This window comes from Crinia signifera, chromosome 5, assembly GCF_055691185.1.
Source record: "Crinia signifera chromosome 5, ASM5569118v1, whole genome shotgun sequence".
Taxonomy (NCBI): domain Eukaryota; kingdom Metazoa; phylum Chordata; class Amphibia; order Anura; family Myobatrachidae; genus Crinia; species Crinia signifera.
The window spans coordinates 186,024,174-186,042,958 of NC_139221.1; positions in this window are offsets into that span (position 1 = coordinate 186,024,174).

Consider the following 18,785-nt stretch of genomic DNA (forward strand, 5'->3'; position numbering starts at 1 on the left):
GGCCAACGGCACACCAACAAAAGATACAAGTTCGAAAGAAAAAAAAACACAAATACAGTACAATAAAGAAAGGACAGGACTTACTCTCAGAAGGAGCGGCTGCGCTTGATGTGTTGGGTGGGGCGGCTGTATCGGCCTCCATGTCTTCAAGCGGAGGCACTGTGGGAAAATGACAAAAATGCGAAAATGTGCTGTTTACTGTAAATAAAGTTACTGTACTCTTATTACTGTAAATGGGGCGGGGGTGGGTTTACAAAAAGGCGTGGACTGGATTTTATAAAGTGCTGCGGCCGCTATAGTGTACTTTATAAAATCCACTCCGCTCCAAAGTGGATAGGACCGCTGCGCTTGCCCCGCTTACGGCTGCCCTGGATAGTGGTTGTTTCAAATCGAGGCATTTGCCAGTACAGTACAGGATTTAGTACTGCCACTGGCAAGTGCCTCCTTTGTTGTGCATCAGAGGCATTGGCGCAATGCTCCACCCCCACCCCCCCTGAAATGGACACTACGCTGACTACACAGAGCTGCAGTGGGGACACTACGCTGACTGTGCTAGGCTGCCGTTGGTCGACGCTGACAGCGGCGGCCAACGGCACACCAACAAAAGATACAAGTTCAAAAGAAAAAAAAAAACACAAATACAGTACAATAAAGAAAGGACAGGACTTACTCTCAGAAGGAGCGGCGGCACTTGAGGTGGTGGGTGGGGCGGCTGTATCGGCCTCCATGTCTTCAAGCGGAGGCACTGTGGGAAAATGACAAAAATGCGAAAATGTGCTGTTTACTGTAAATAAAGTTACTGTACTCTTATTACTGTAAATGGGGCGGGGTGGTTTTACAAAAAGGCGTGGACTGGATTTTATAAAGTGCTGCGGCCACTATAGTGTACTTTATAAAATCCACTCCGCTCCAAAGTGGATAGGACCGCTGCGCTTGCCCCGCTTACGGCTGCCCTGGATAGTGGTTGTTTCAAATGGAGGCATTTGCCAGAACAGTACAGGATTTAGTACTGCCACTGGCAAGTGCCTCCTTTGTTGTGCATCAGAGGCATTGGCGCAACGCTCCACCCCCACCCCCCCTCACATGGACACTATGCTGACTACGCAGGGCTGCAGCGGGGACACTACGCTGACTGCGCTAGGCTGCCGTTGGTCGACGCTGACAGCGGCGGCCAACGGCACACCAACAAAAGATACAAGTTCGAAAGAAAAAAAAAAACACAAATACAGTACAATAAAGAAAGGACAAGACTTACTCTCAGAAGGAGCGGCGGCGCTTGTGGTGGTGGGTGGGGCGGCTGTATCGGCCTCCATGTCTTCAAGAGGAGGCACTGTGGGAAAATGACAAAAATGCGAAAATGTGCTGTTTACTGTAAATAAAGTTACTGTACTTTTATTACTGTAAATGGGGCGGGGGTGGGTTTACAAAAAGGCGTGGACTGGATTTTATAAAGTACTGCGGCCACTATAGTGTACTTTATAAAATCCACTCCGCTCCAAAGTGGATAGGACCGCTGCGCTTGCCCCGCTTACGGCTGCCCTGGATAGTGGTTGTTTCAAATGGAGGCATTTGCCAGAACAGTACAGGATTTAGTACTGCCACTGGCAAGTCCCTCCTTTGTTGTGCATCAGAGACATTGGCGCAATGCTCCACCCCCACCCCCCCTGAAATGGACACTATGCTGACTACGCAGGGCTGCAGCGGGGACACTACGCTGACTGCGCTAGGCTGCCGTTGGTCGACACTGACAGCGGCGGCCAACGGCACACAAACAAAATATACAAGTTCGAAAGAAAAAAAAAACACAAATACAGTACAATAAAGAAAGGACAGGACTTACTCTCAGAAGGAGCGGCGGCGCTTGAGGTGGTGGGTGGGGCGGCTGTATCGGCCTGCAAGTCTTCAAGCGGAGGCACTGTGGGAAAATGACAAAAATGCGAAAATGTGCTGTTTACTGTAAATAAAGATACTGTACTCTTATTACTGTAAATGGGGCGGGGGTGGGTTTACAAAAAGGCGTGGACTGAATTTTATAAAGTGCTGCGGCCACTATAGTGTACTTTATAAAATCCACTCCGCTCCAAAGTGGATAGGACCGCTGCGCTTGCCCCGCTTACGGCTGCCCTGGATAGTGGTTGTTTCAAATGGAGGCATTTGCCCGAACAGTACTGGATTTAGTACTGCCACTGGCAAGTGCCTCCTTTGTTGTGCATCAGAGGCATTGGCGCAACGCTCCACCCCCACCCCCCCTCACATGGACACTATGCTGACTACGCAGGGCTGCAGCGGGGACACTACGCTGACTGCGCTAGGCTGCCGTTGGTCGACGCTGACAGCGGCGGCCAACGGCACACCAACAAAAGATACAAGTTCGAAAGAAAAAAAAAACACAAATACAGTACAATAAAGAAAGGACAGGACTTACTCTCAGAAGGAGCGGCGGCGCTTGAGGTGGTGGGTGGGGCGGCTGTATCGGCCTGCAAGTCTTCAAGCGGAGGCACTGTGGGAAAATGACAAAAATGCGAAAATGTGCTGTTTACTGTAAATAAAGTTACTGTACTCTTATTACTGTAAATGGGGCGGGGTGGGTTTACAAAAAGGCGTGGACTGGATTTTATAAAGTGCTGCGGCCGCTATAGTATACTTTATAAAATCCACTCCGCTCCAAAGTGGATAGGACCGCTGCGCTTGTCCCGCTTACGGCTGCCCTGGATAGTGGTTGTTTCAAATGGAGGCATTTGCCAGTACAGTACAGGATTTAGTACTGCCACTGGCAAGTCCCTCCTTTGTTGTGCATCAGAGGAATTGGCGCAATGCTCCACCCCCACCCCCCCTCACATGGACACTATGCTGACTACGCAGGGCTGCAGCGGGGACACTACGCTGACTGCGCTAGGCTGCCGTTGGTCGACGCTGACAGCGGCGGCCAACGGCACACCAACAAAAGATACAAGTTCGAAAGAAAAAAAAACATAAATACAGTACAATAAAGAAAGGACAGGACTTACTCTCAGAAGGAGCGGCGGCGCTTGAGGTGGTGGGTGGGGCGGCTGTATCGGCCTCCATGTCTTCAAGAGGAGGCACTGTGGGAAAATGACAAAAATGCGAAAATGTGCTGTTTACTGTAAATAAAGTTACTGTACTTTTCTTACTGTAAATGGGGCGGGGGTGGGTTTACAAAAAGGCGTGGACTGGATTTTATAAAGTGCTGCGGCCACTATAGTGTACTTTATAAAATCCACTCCGCTCCAAAGTGGATAGGACCGCTGCGCTTGCCCCGCTTACGGCTGCCCTGGATAGTGGTTGTTTCAAATGGAGGCATTTGCCAGAACAGTAAAGGATTTAGTACTGCCACTGGCAAGTCCCTCCTTTGTTGTGCATCAGAGACATTGGCGCAATGCTCCACCCCCACCCCCCCTGAAATGGACACTATGCTGCCTACGCAGGGCTGCAGCGGGGACACTACGCTGACTGCGCTAGGCTGCCGTTGGTCGACACTGACAGCGGCGGCCAACGGCACACCAACAAAATATACAAGTTCGAAAGAAAAAAAAAAACACAAATACAGTACAATAAAGAAAGGACAGGACTTACTCTCAGAAGGAGCGGCTGCGCTTGAGGTGGTGGGTGGGGCGGCTGTATCGGCCTCCATGTCTTCAAGCGGAGGCACTGTGGGAAAATGACAAAAATGCGAAAATGTGCTGTTTACTGTAAATAAAGATACTGTACTCTTATTACTGTAAATGGGGCGGGGGTGGGTTTACAAAAAGGCGTGGACTGGATTTTATAAAGTGCTGCGGCCGCTATAGTGTACTTTATAAAATCCACTCCGCTCCAAAGTGGATAGGACCGCTGCGCTTGCCCCGCTTACGGCTGCCCTGGATAGTGGTTGTTTCAAATGGAGGCATTTGCCAGTACAGTACAGGATTTAGTACTGCCACTGGCAAGTGCCTCCTTTGTTGTGCATCAGAGGCATTGGCGCAATGCTCCACCCACACCCCCCTGAAATGGACACTACGCTGACTACACAGAGCTGCAGCGGGGACACTACGCTGACTGCGCTAGGCTGCCGTTGGTCGACGCTGACAGCGGCGGCCAACGGCACACCAACAAAAGATACAAGTTCGAAAAAAAAAAAACACAAATACAGTACAATAAAGAAAGGACAGGACTTACTCTCAGAAGGAGCGGCGGCGCTTGAGGTGGTGGGTGGGGCGGCTGTATCGGCCTCCATGTCTTCAAGCGGAGGCACTGTGGGAAAATGACAAAAATGCGAAAATGTACTGTTTACTGTAAATAAAGTTACTGTACTCTTATTACTGTAAATGGGGCGGGGGTGGGTTTACAAAAAGGCGTGGACTGGATTTTATAAAGTGCTGCGGCCGCTATAGTATACTTTATAAAATCCACTCCGCTCCAAAGTGGATAGGACCGATGCGCTTGCCCCACTTACGGCTGCCCTGGATAGTGGTTGTTTCAAATGGAGGCATTTGCCAGTACAGTACAGGACTTAGTACTGCCACTGGCAAGTCCCTCCTTTGTTGTGCATCAGAGGCATTGTCGCAATGCTCCACCCCCACCCCCCCCTCACATGGACACTATGCTGACTATGCAGGGCTGCAGCGGGGATACTACGCTGACTGCGCTAGGCTGCCGTTGGTCGACGCTGACAGTGGCGGCCAACGGCACACCAACAAAAGATACAAGTTCGAAAGAAAAAAAAACACAAATACAGTACAATAAAGAAAGGACAGGACTTACTCTCAGAAGGAGCGGCTGCGCTTGATGTGGTGGGTGGGGCGGCTGTATCGGCCTCCATGTCTTCAAGCGGAGGCACTGTGGGAAAATGACAAAAATGCGAAAATGTGCTGTTTACTGTAAATAAAGTTACTGTACTCTTATTACTGTAAATGGGGCGGGGGTGGGTTTACAAAAAGGCGTGGACTGGATTTTATAAAGTGCTGCGGCCGCTATAGTATACTTTATAAAATCCACTCCGCTCCAAAGTGGATAGGACCGCTGCGCTTGCCCCGCTTACGGCTGCCCTGGATAGTGGTTGTTTCAAATGGAGGCATTTGCCAGAACAGTACAGGATTTAGTACTGCCACTGGCAAGTGCCTCCTTTGTTGTGCATCAGAGGCATTGGCGCAACGCTCCACCCCCACCCCCCCTCACATGGACACTATGCTGACTACGCAGGGCTGCAGCGGGGACACTACGCTGACTGCGCTAGGCTGCCGTTGGTCGACGCTGACAGCGGCGGCCAAAGGCACACCAACAAAAGATACAAGTTCGAAAGAAAAAAAAAACACAAATACAGTACAATAAAGAAAGGACAGGACTTACTCTCAGAAGGAGCGGCGGCGCTTGAGGTGGTGGGTGGGGCGGCTGTATCGGCCTGCAAGTCTTCAAGCGGAGGCACTGTGGGAAAATGACAAAAATGCGAAAATGTGCTGTTTACTGTAAATAAAGTTACTGTACTCTTATTACTGTAAATGGGGCGGGGGTGGGTTTACAAAAAGGCGTGGACTGGATTTTATAAAGTGCTGCGGCCGCTATAGTATACTTTATAAAATCCACTCCGCTCCAAAGTGGATAGGACCGCTGCGCTTGCCCCGCTTACGGCTGCCCTGGATAGTGGTTGTTTCAAATGGAGGCATTTGCCAGTACAGTACAGGATTTAGTACTGCCACTGGCAAGTCCCTCCTTTGTTGTGCATCAGAGGCATTGGCGCAATGCTCCACCCCCACCCCCCCTCACATGGACACTATGCTGACTACGCAGGGCTGCAGCGGGGACACTACGCTGACTGCGCTAGGCTGCCGTTGGTCGACGCTGACAGCGGCGGCCAACGGCACACCAACAAAAGATACAAGTTCGAAAGAAAAAAAAACATAAATACAGTACAATAAAGAAAGGACAGGACTTACTCTCAGAAGGAGCGGCGGCGCTTGAGGTGGTGGGTGGGGCGGCTGTATCGGCCTCCATGTCTTCAAGAGGAGGCACTGTGGGAAAATGACAAAAATGCGAAAATGTGCTGTTTACTGTAAATAAAGTTACTGTACTTTTATTACTGTAAATGGGGCGGGGGTGGGTTTACAAAAAGGCGTGGACTGGATTTTATAAAGTGCTGCGGCCACTATAGTGTACTTTATAAAATCCACTCCGCTCCAAAGTGGATAGGACCGCTGCGCTTGCCCCGCTTACGGCTGCCCTGGATAGTGGTTGTTTCAAATGGAGGCATTTGCCAGAACAGTACAGGATTTAGGGCCTTATTTTGGTTCATTCTTTCTGACAAAATCCTTCTTAGATGGGCAAAACCATGTGCACTGCAGGTGGGGCAGATGTAACATGTGCAGAGAGAATTAGATTTGGGTGGGGTTTTACTTCAAAGTGAGATCTATATTGCAGTGTAAAAATAAAGCAGTCAGTATTTTCCCTGCACAGAAACAAAATTACTCACCCAAATCTAATTCTCTCTGCACATGTTACATCTGCCCCCCCTGCAGTGCACGTGGTTTTGTCCATCTAAGAAGGATTTTGTCAGAAAGAATGAACCAAAATAAGGCCCAGGATTTAGTACTGCCACTGGCAAGTCCCTCCTTTGTTGTGCATCAGAGACATTGGCGCAATGCTCCACCCACACCCCCCCTGAAATGGACACTATGCTGACTACGCAGGGCTGCAGCGGGGACACTACGCTGACTGCGCTAGGCTGCCGTTGGTCGACACTGACAGCGGCGGCCAACGGCACACCAACAAAATATACAAGTTCGAAAGAAAAAAAAAACACAAATACAGTACAATAAAGAAAGGACAGGACTTACTCTCAGAAGGAGCGGCTGCGCTTGAGGTGGTGGGTGGGGCGGCTGTATCGGCCTCCATGTCTTCAAGCGGAGGCACTGTGGGAAAATGACAAAAATGCGAAAATGTGCTGTTTACTGTAAATAAAGATACTGTACTCTTATTACTGTAAATGGGGCGGGGGTGGGTTTACAAAAAGGCGTGGACTGGATTTTATAAAGTGCTGCGGCCGCTATAGTGTACTTTATAAAATCCACTCCGCTCCAAAGTGGATAGGACCGCTGCGCTTGCCCCGCTTACGGCTGCCCTGGATAGTGGTTGTTTCAAATGGAGGCATTTGCCAGTACAGTACAGGATTTAGTACTGCCACTGGCAAGTGCCTCCTTTGTTGTGCATCAGAGGCATTGGCGCAATGCTCCACCCCCACCCCCCTGAAATGGACACTACGCTGACTACACAGAGCTGCAGCGGGGACACTACGCTGAATGCGCTAGGCTGCCGTTGGTCGACGCTGACAGCGGCGGCCAACGGCACACCAACAAAAGATACAAGTTCGAAAGAAAAAAAAAACACAAATACAGTACAATAAAGAAAGCACAGGACTTACTCTCAGAAGGAGCGGCGGCGCTTAAAGTGGTGGGTGGGGCGGCTGTATCGGCCTCCATGTCTTCAAGCGGAGGCACTGTGGGAAAATGACAAAATTGTGAAAATGTGCTGTTTACTGTAAATAAAGTTACTGTACTCTTATTACTGTAAATGGGGCGGGGGTGGGTTTACAAAAAGGCGTGGACTGGATTTTATAATGTGCTGCGGCCGCTATAGTGTACTTTATAAAATCCACTCCGCTCCAAAGTGGATAGGACCGCTGCGCTTGCCCCGCTTACGGCTGCCCTGGATAGTGGTTGTTTCAAATGGAGGCATTTGCCAGTACAGTACAGGATTTAGTACTGCCACTGGCAAGTGCCTCCTTTGTTGTGCATCAGAGGCATTGGCGCAACGCTCCACCCCCACCCCCCCTTGAAATGGACACTATGCTGACTACGCAGGGCTGCAGCGGGGACACTACGCTGACTGCGCTAGGCTGCCGTAGGTTGACGCTGACAGCGGCGGCCAACGGCACACCAACAAAAGATACAAGTTCGAAAGAAAAAAAAAACACAAATACAGTACAATAAAGAAAGGACAGGACTTACTCTCAGAAGGAGCGGCGGCGCTTGAGGTGGTGGGTGGGGCGGCTGTATCGGCCTGCAAGTCTTCAAGCGGTGGCACTGTGGGAAAATGACAAAAATGCGAAAATGTGCTGTTTACTGTAAATAAAGTTACTGTACTCTTATTACTGTAAATGGGGCGGGGGTGGGTTTATAAACTACAATACATTAGTGGGGGTTGGTGGTGCAGAGCTTTACCAGATATAAATGCTAATGAGTTATACCCCTTTTACACCAAGGAATAACCCAGGTTGGACCCAGGTCAGCCTTAGTGTAAAAGGGGCAAACCCAGGTCCAGTAACACTGGTCCCCTACCTAGGTCCTAACCAGGGTTGAACACTGGTTGGACCTGGGTCGTGGGCGGTGTAAATGGTCCCAACCCAGGTTGGGACATCCGGGTAGTGCTGAAAGGATACCAGAAGTGCTGGACGCCTTTCCACAGTGCGCTGCAGTGGCAAAAGACAGCAGCCAGGAAGGATACGGGCAGTGCACACAGAAATCATAATTGGATGCAGTATCATTTATATTATTATTATTATTATTTTGGGGGGGGAGCACATGGGAGATTCGGTCTGCTGCTGCAGGGGAGGGGGCTGGGGAGAGCACATGGGTGATGCTGCACCTTTATACTGCTATGTGCGCTTGAGCACTGAATAAAACTTTTTGAAAAATATTTTACTAAATAAACAAACCAACATTTTTCAATGCTAACTTGTCATGTCTTTTAATTTTTATTTAAAATCATTGAGGGAAAGTTGGATGCCAGTTTATCAGTCCTAAAATGGACATTTTTTATGTCATTCATAGGGAAAAGCAGTGCTGACCCAGGTTCAGTGTAAACGGCGCAGACCTGGGTCCGACCTGGGTCACAGTGCTGTGTAAATTGGGTATGAAGCTGGGTCCAACCCTGGAAACTCCCGTGTTCAAAGACCATGGTCCGACCAGGGATTTTGGTGTAAAAGGGGTATTAGTGTACTTGGAGTGGGGAGGCTAAGTGTTATTTTTCCTTTGACAGATACAAGATTCAAATGTACAGTAAATGTCCTTTTTAGACAATGCAGTCCAGGTGTATAGTGACCCTTAATCACATTATCTGTCTGCACTTAACACTACAGAAAGGAGGGTGAACTTGCATCTACAATATGCAGCTTTGAAAAGGGGAATCATCATCACATTTAAAGAAAACTTAAAGATTTACGGCTGCCCTGGATCGTGGTTGTTTCAAATGGAGGCATTTGCCAGTGCAGTACAGGATTTAGTACTGCCACTGGCAAGTGCCTCCTTTGTTGTGCATCAGAGGCATTGGCGCAACGCTCCACCCCCACCCCCTGACATGGACACTACGCTGACTACGCAGGGCTGCCGCGGGGACACTACGCTGACTGCGCTAGGCTGCCGTTGGCCGACGCTGGCAGCATCGGCCAAGGCACGCCAAGAAAAGACACAAGTTGGAAAGAAAGAAAAAATACACAAACTCAATAAACAAATGACAGGACTTACTCTCAGACGGAGCGGCGCCGCTTGTTGAGGCTGTGGGGGCTGTGTCGGCCTCCATGGGCAGGGTGCCCTGGTCTCCAAGCGGAGGCACTATGGGAAAATGTTTTTTATTTTCATATATTTGTACATACAGTACAGTACTGTACAGTGTACAGTATTTATCCAGCTTTGAGAAACTAGATCTTAATCAACACTGAAGAAATACAGTATTTCAGTTTCTCACAAATACAGTATCCTATAAACTACAATACATTAGTGGGGGTTGGTGGTGCAGAGCTTTACCAGATAGAAATGCTAATGAGTTAGTGTACTTGGAGTGGGGAGGCTAAGTGTTATTTTTCCTTTGACATATACAAGATTCAAATGTAAATGTCCTTTTTAGACAATGCAGTCCAGGTGTATAGTGACCCTTAATCACATTATCTGTCTGCACTTAACACTACAGAAAGGAGGGTGAACTTGCATCTACAGTATGCAGCTTTGAAAAGGGGAATCATCATCACATTTGAAGAAAACTTTCAGATTTACGGCTGCCCTGGATCGTGGTTGTTTCAAATGGAGGCATTTGCCAGTGCAGTACAGGATTTAGTACTGCCACTGGCAAGTGCCTCCTTTGTTGTGCATCAGAGGCATTGGCGCAACGCTCCACCCCCACCCCCTGACATGGACACTACGCTGACTACGCAGGGCTGCCGCGGGGACACTATGCTGACTGCGCTAGGCTGCCGTTGGCCGACGATGGCAGCATCGGCCAAGGCACGCCAAGAAAAGACACAAGTTGGAAAGAAAGAAAAAATACACAAACTCAATAAACAAATGACAGGACTTACTCTCAGACGGAGCGGCGCCGCTTGTTGAGGCTGTGGGGGCTGTGTCGGCCTCCATGGGCAGGGTGCCCTGGTCTCCAAGCGGAGGCACTATGGGAAAATGTTTTTTATTTTCATATATTTGTACATACAGTACAGTACTGTACAGTGTACAGTATTTATCCAGCTTTGAGAAACTAGATCTTAATCAACATTGAAGAAATACAGTATTTCAGTTTCTCACTAATACAGTATCCTATAAACTACAATACATTAGTGGGGGTTGGTGGTGCAGAGCTTTACCAGATAGAAATGCTAATGAGTTAGTGTACTTGGAGTGGGGAGGCTAAGTGTTATTTTTCCTTTGACATATACAAGATTCAAATGTAAATGTCCTTTTTAGACAATGCAGTCCAGGTGTATAGTGACCCTTAATCACATTATCTGTCTGCACTTAACACTACAGAAAGGAGGGTGAACTTGCATCTACAGTATGCAGCTCTGAAAAGGGGAATCATCATCACATTTGAAGAAAACTTTCAGATTTATGGCTGCCCTGGATCATGGTTGTTTCAAATGGAGGCATTTGCCAGTGCAGTACAGGATTTAGTACTGCCACTGGCAAGTGCCTCCTTTGTTGTGCATCAGAGGCATTTGACGCAACGCTCCACCCCCACCCCCCCTGACATGGACACTACGCTGACTACGCAGGGCTGCCGCGGGGACACTACGCTGACTGCGCTAGGCTGCCGTTGGCCGACGCTGGCAGCGTTGGCCAACGGCACGCCAAGAAAAGACACAAGTTGAAAAGAAAGAAAAAATACACAAACTCAATAAACAAATGACAGGACTTACTCTCAGACGGAGCGGCGCCGCTTGTTGAGGCGGTGGGGGCTGTATCGGCCTGCATGGCCTGCATTTCCCTCCTCCTCTGAAGTCCTTTGTAAAAATAACATTTACAGTATACTGTAGTGTCCTTTCAAACATTAGTGCATTGGGTCAACAACACTAGGTCGACAGAAAGCAAGGTCGACATGGGTTTAGGTCGACTTTTGTCAAGGTCGACATTTCATTTGGTCAACACACCTATTACAGCATTCCCGCCAGACAATGTTTGTACCGTCATGTGATCAGGGACGTCATCACAGCTACTGTACATACTGTACTGTACTGTATAAGTCTGGCCATGCGTGAGAGCGCTACGACGGTGGCACGGGGAGCTGGAGGGCTTGCACCAATACTAACCCTAATACAATGAGCTGTGGGACATGCAATCGCAGCTTGGCTCCGACATCTCCGCATCGCCATCTCCTGACGCTGCGACATACTGTACTTGCGACAGTGTCCTACATGCGCCAAATATACAGCCAAATATACAGTACCTGTATACTGTAGCATTTTTAAAAAAAAAATATACTGTACTGTGTGCTGCATTACCTAATACATTATTTGCGGATATGCCCTTAAAAATTGTGTTTCGGGGTAATTATTATCTGCAAATATTGGGGAAGATGTAGAACCGGCCCTTTGAGGGTGACCAAACTGCTGATGCGGCCCCGGATGAATTTGAGTTTGACACCCCTGCCCTAGTGGATGATAGGGCATGAAATACAGTTTCGCCTGTCAGCACATGGCGGATCCCAAAAACACTGGAAAATACCATGTCGACCTTTTGAATGTTGACATACTGTAATGCTTGTGTCAATCTAATCACATGTCCACCTTGACCCATGTTGACCTAAACACATGTAGACCTTGCTGTCTGTTGACCTAGGGGTGTCGACACAATGCTTGTCAACCTACAGTAGTTGGTGTAGGTACTGTAGGTACAGGATCAGTACACAATCTAAATACAGTATACTGTACAGTAGAGTTCAATGTAAAGTACAGTACCTAACAGGAGTAGTGTACAGTACTTACTTGCGACGGAACGGCGCAGGGCCTCTAGCTTCGCAGGCTGCCTTGTCACTAGGTCGCTCCATTTTCTTTGGAGCAACCTAATCCTGTGCAGCCGGCAGTATCTGCGTAGGATTAGCCTGCGCGCATCCCGGTAAGCATTACGCTTCTCCAGGTTAGTGCTCAGAGGCTGGTCCCGGCAGCTAACCAAAATCATCAGCTCGGCGTAGCTGTAACGCTGCCTCTGAGCAGAATCCATTTTGGAAGTGAACACTCCCCAGCGCATGACACAAAACGCAGTACACATGGTAGTCAGTAGGCTAAAGTAATCAATCCAGGAGACATACTGTACTGTAGAGTACAGATACTGTACCTGTACTGTACTTTACAGTACTGACTGCATATTATAAATGTCATGTGAATAGGCATAATGTAATTAATAATTGTATTATTACCAAAATATGTTGTACAATATGTAGTCTGATTTAACACTTCATTACATACTGTACACTATACTGTAGTAGCACTTGCGAATAATATCCGACCTTTGCGAATTTGATCCCAGCTCCTGTCCTGCATTTATTATCCCAGCTCTGAGAATAGTAGCCCAGTTCGACTGTACACTATACTGTAGTAGCACGTGCGAATAATATCCGACCTTTGCGAATATGATCCCAGCGTCTGTCCTGCGTTTATTATCCCAGCTCTGAGAATAGTAGCCCAGTTCGAGTCACGGATATTATCCCGTAGGGAAAAGCTCTGTAATGTACAGTAGTACAGTGATGTACAATACTGTATTGTATATTCGATATTATATTATTATATTATTATTATTTATTATATTATAGTATACTGCAGTATACAGTACATTAATTTTCCAGACTCTGTATTGTGACCAAAAGATATGCAGCTGGGGGAGGTGTTTTCATAGACACAAAGTCACAATACTGTAGTGTAAACAGTGGTTCTGCATACTAATTAATGAGTGATCGTGGGGGAAGGTACAGTAAAGAAATCTGCAGTGACTTTTCAAACTCTGTAGATTGCGAACAATGCCATGTCATACTGTACTGTAGTACATCAGCATACTGTATTATTCCATTGGATGTTGTGAATGAGTTTCTTAACTTTAATGAAATTGTGTCTTCATACCGTAAAGTATATGGGAGGCCTCATATTAATTAATTTAATTTAATAAACTGTGCGTTGCAGCTGCTACAGTATTATTCCTGCGATTAATACTGTACAGTATACCGGATTTAGTACTCAAAATACGGTACTATACTGTATGTTCTGTACGTATTTTGTCCTGCGAAAATAACCGGATTTAGTGGAGGGTTTCCGTAATCAGTGCATACTGTATAGTGGTAGAGTATGGGCGCCGTGAATTTGTTCTGCGAATATGTCCGGTTTTAGTGGAGGGCTTCCGTAAGTACTGTAGTACACTAATGTAGGGACAAAAACTTGAATGATGCGACTTGCTGTGTTTGACATGTGACCTGTGTCGACATGTGACATGCGTGGAAGGCGGCCACCATTACAGTATACTGTAGGCAACATGGCGCACAGGAAAAGGAACTTCTCCGATGCGGAGCTCCTGATCTTGCTGCGGCATGTTGACAAGTCCCTGGCCACTAATGCCGATAAACACAACGCATATAGGAGCGCAAAGGAGGAGATTGAGGAAGTCCTGCACAGGGATAGGAGTATCCTCTCGTTGCAGAAGAGGTGGAGTGACCTGCTTCGACGACAGCCAGATAAACTGGCCAAATTGAGGGCCAAGCTGAGCAGAGGTACTGTACAGTACATGACATTTACAAAATTAAAGTACATTAGTACTGTAGTACAGTATTTACTGTTATCATAGCGGGTATGGATAATTGGATAGACACAAACGCGAGGGGACGCGGACACCTGTGAAGCCCGCGTGGGTAAGCGTTTATCTGTACAGGTATCCGTGTCCCCTCGCGGTGCTCGCTGGCCTCGGTGGCTCGCTGCGCTCGCCACACTTTCTGTTCTAAACTCCATGGCGACGTGGATAGTGGGGTTATGAAAAGGTCGTTGGACACGTAACGCCACCCCTCGTGGGCTCGCTGCGCTCGCCACGCTTCGGGTTGGCGTTGATAGTGGGGGTGGTTTACTATGAAAAATGACATTTGGGGGCATTTAACATGATTCCTACACATTTCAATGCATTTGCATGCATTTCAGTGCAAAATCGCATGCAATCGCATTTCCTATGAGATGGACATCGTGGGAGCCGTGATACTCCACAAGTACCATACCACCAGCCCTGCACGCAGCATACAGGGAAGGGGAACCGCCGTGCATCAAAAAACAGTGACAAAACCCATGATGACATTATGACTGTAGCCCTATTGCTTGTGTTGACCAAATGAAATGTCGACCTTGACCAAAGTCGACCTAAACCCATGTCGACCTTGCGTTCTGTCGACCTAGTGTTGTTGACCCAATGCACTAATGTTTGAAAGGACACTACTGTATACTGTAAATGTTATTTTTAATGCTACAGGACTTCAGAGGAGGAGGAGGGAAAGGGCACGTCCACTGTCGCCATCACGTGGAAGCGTGGCAAGTGGTATGTGTCCTATTAACTTTGGTGCGGAGTCGATTTTATAAAGTACAGTATGGCATCCGCAGCACTTTATAAAATCCAGTCCACGCCTTTTTGTAAACCCACCCACGCCCCATTTACAGTAATAAGAGTACAGTAAGTTTATTTACAGTACATTAAACATCACATTTTCTCATTTTTGACATTTTCCCACACTGCCTCTGCTTAGAGACCAGGGCACCCTGCCAATGGAGGCCGACACAGCCCCCACAGCCTCAACAAGCGGCGCCGCTCCGTCTGAGAGTAAGTCCTGTCATTTGTTTATTGAGTTTGTGTATTTTTTCTTTCTTTCCAACTTGTGTCTTTTCTTGGCGTGCCGTTGGCCGCCGCTGCCAGCGTCGGCCAACGGCAGCCTAGCGCAGTCAGCGTAGTGTCCCCGCGGCAGCCCTGCGTAGTCAGCGTAGTGTCCATGTCAGGGGGGGTGGGGGTGGAGCATTGCGCCAATGCCTCTGATGCACAACAAAGGAGGCACTTGCCAGTGGCAGTACTAAATCCTGTACTGTACTGGCAAATGCCTCCATTTGAAACAACCACGATCCAGGGCAGCCGTAAGCGGGGCAAGCGCAGCGGTCCTATCCACTTTGGAGCGGAGTGGATTTTATAAAGTACACTATAGCGGTCGCAGCACTTTTTAAAATCCAGTCCACGCCTTTTTGTAAACCCACCCCCGCCCCATTTACAGTAATAAGAGTACATTAACTTTATTTACAGTAAACAGCACATTTTTGCATTTTTGTCATTTTCCCACAGTGCCTCCGCTTAAAGACATGGAGGCTGATACAGCCGCCCCACCCACCACCTCAAGCGCCGCCGCTCCTTCTGAGAGTAAGTCCTGTCCTTTCTTTATTGTACTGTATTTGTGGTGTTTTTTTTTTTCGAACTTGTATCTTTTGTTGGTGTGCCATTGGCCGCCGCTGCCAGCGTCGGCCAACGGCAGCCTAGCGCAGTCAGCGTAGTGTCCCCGCGGCAGCCCTGCGTAGTCAGCGTAGTGTCCATGTCAGGGGGGGTGGGGGTGGAGCATTGCGCCAATGCCTCTGATGCACAACAAAGGAGGCACTTGCCAGTGGCAGTACTAAATCCTGTACTGTACTGGCAAATGCCTCCATTTGAAACAACCACGATCCAGGGCAGCCGTAAGCGGGGCAAGCGCAGCGGTCCTATCCACTTTGGAGCGGAGTGGATTTTATAAAGTACACTATAGCGGCCGCAGCACTTTTTAAAATCCAGTCCACGCCATTTTGTAAACCCACCCACGCCCCATTTACAGTAATAAGAGTACATTAACTTTATTTACAGTAAACAGCACATTTTCGCATTTTTGTCATTTTCCCACAGTGCCTCCGCTTAAAGACATGGAGGCTGATACAGCCGCCCCACCCACCACCTCAAGCGCCGCCGCTCCTTCTGAGAGTAAGTCCTGTCCTTTCTTTATTGTACTGTATTTGTGTTTTTTTTTTTTTCGAACTTGTATCTTTTGTTGGTGTGCCATTGGCCGCCGCTGCCAGCGTCGGCCAACGGCAGCCTAGCGCAGTCAGCGTAGTTTCCCCGCGGCAGCCCTGCGTAGTCAGCGTAGTGTCCATGTCAGGGGGGGTGAGGGTGGAGCATTGCGCCAATGCCTCTGATGCACAACAAAGGAGGCACTTGCCAGTGGCAGTACTAAATCTTGTACTGTACTGGCAAATGCCTCCATTTGAAACAACCACGATCCAGGGCAGCCGTAAGCGGGGCAAGCGCAGCTATCCTATCCACTTTGGAGCGGAGTGGATTTTATAAAGTACAGTATAGTGGCAGCAGCACTTTATAAAATCCAGTCCACGCCTTTTTGTAAACCCACCCCCGCCCCATTTACAGTAATAAGAGTACAGTAACTTTATTTACAGTAAACAGCACATTTTCACATTTTTGTCATTTTCCCACAGTGCCTCCGCTTGAAGACATGGAGGCCGATACAGCCGCCCCACCCACCACCTCAAGCGCCGCCGCTCCTTCTGAGAGTAAGTCCTGTCCTTCCTTTATTGTACTGTATTTGTGTTTTTTTTTCTTTCGAACTTGTATCTTTTGTTGGTGTGCCGTTGGCCGCCGCTGTCAGCGTCGACCAACGGCAGCCTAGTGCAGTCAGCGTAGTGTCACCAGTGCAGCCCTGCGTAGTCAGCATAGTGTCCATTTCAGGGGGGGTGGGGGTGGAGCATTGCGCCAATGCCTCTGATGCACAACAAAGGAGGCACTTGCCAGTGGCAGTACTAAATCCTGTACTGTACTGACAAATGCCTCCATTTGAAACAACCACTATCCAGGGCAGCCGTAAGTGGGGCAAGTGCAGCGGTCCTATCCACTTTGGAGCGGAGTGGATTTTATAAAGTACAGTATAGCGGCCGCAGCACTTTATAAAATCCAGTCCACGCCTTTTTGTAAACCCACTGCCGCCCCATTTACAGTAATAAGAGCACAGTAACTTTATTTACAGTAAACAGCACATTTTCGCATTTTTGTCATTTTCCCACAGTGCCTCCGCTTGAAGACATGGAGGCCGATACAGCCACCCCACCCACCACCTCAAGCGCCGCTGCTCCTTCTGAGAGTAAGTCCTGTCCTTTCTTTTTTGTACTGTATTTGTGTTTTTTTTTTCTTTCGAACTTGTATCTTTTGTTGGTGTGCCGTTGGCCGCCGCTGTCAGCGTCGACCAACGGCAGCCTAGTGCAGTCAGCGTAGTGTCCCCGCTGCAGCTCTGCGTAGTCAGCGTAGTGTCCATTTCAGGGGGGTGGGGGTGGAGCATTGCGCCAATGCCTCTGATGCACAACAAAGGAGGCTCTTGCCAGTGGCAATACTAAATCCTGTACTGTACTGGCAAATGCCTCCATTTGAAACAACCACTATCCAGGGCAGCCGTAAGCGGGGCAAGCGCAGCGGTCCTATCCACTTTGGAGCGGAGTGGATTTTATAAAGTACACTATAGCGGCCGCAGCACTTAATAAAATCCAGTCCACGCCTTTTTGTAAACCCACCCCCACCCCATTTACAGTAATAAGAGTAAAGTAACTTTATTTACAGTAAACAGCACATTTTCACATTTTTGTCATTTTCCCACAGTGCCTCCGCTTGAAGACATGGAGGCCGATACAGCCGCCCCACCCACCACCTCAAGCGCCGCCGCTCCTTCTGAGAGTAAGTCCTGTCCTTTCTTTATTGTACTGTATTTGTGTTTTTTTTTCTTTCGAACTTGTATCTTTTGTTGGTGTGCCGTTGGCCGCCGCTGTCAGCGTCGACCAACGGCAGCCTAGCGCAGTCAGCGTAGTGTCCCCGCTGCAGCCCTGCGTAGTCAGCATAGTGTCCATTTCAGGGGGGTGGGGGTGGAGCATTGCGCCAATGCCTCTGATGCACAACAAAGGAGGCACTTGCCAGTGGCAGTACTAAATCCTGTACTGTACTGGCAAATGCCTCCATTTGAAACAACCACTTCCAGGGCAGCCGTAAGTGGGGCAAGCGCAGCGGTCCTATCCACTTTGGAGCGGAGTGGATTTTATAAAGTACACTATAGCGGCCACAGCACTTTATAAAATCCAGTCCACGCCTTTTTGTAAACCCACCCACGCCCCATTTACAGTAATAAGAGTACAGTAACTTTATTTACAGTAAACAGCACATTTTCACATTTTTGTCATTTTCCCACAGTGCCTCCGCTTGAAGACATGGAGGCCGATACAGCCGCCCCACCCACCACCTCAAGCGCCGCCGCTCCTTCTGAGAGTAAGTCCTGTCCTTTCTTTATTGTACTGTATTTGTGTTTTTTTTTTCTTTCGAACTTGTATCTTTTGTTGGTGTGCCGTTGGCCGCCGCTGTCAGCGTCGACCAACGGCAGCCTAGCGCAGTCAGCGTAGTGTCCCCGCTGCAGCCCTGCGTAGTCAGCATAGTGTCCATTTCAGGGGGGTGGGGGTGGAGCAT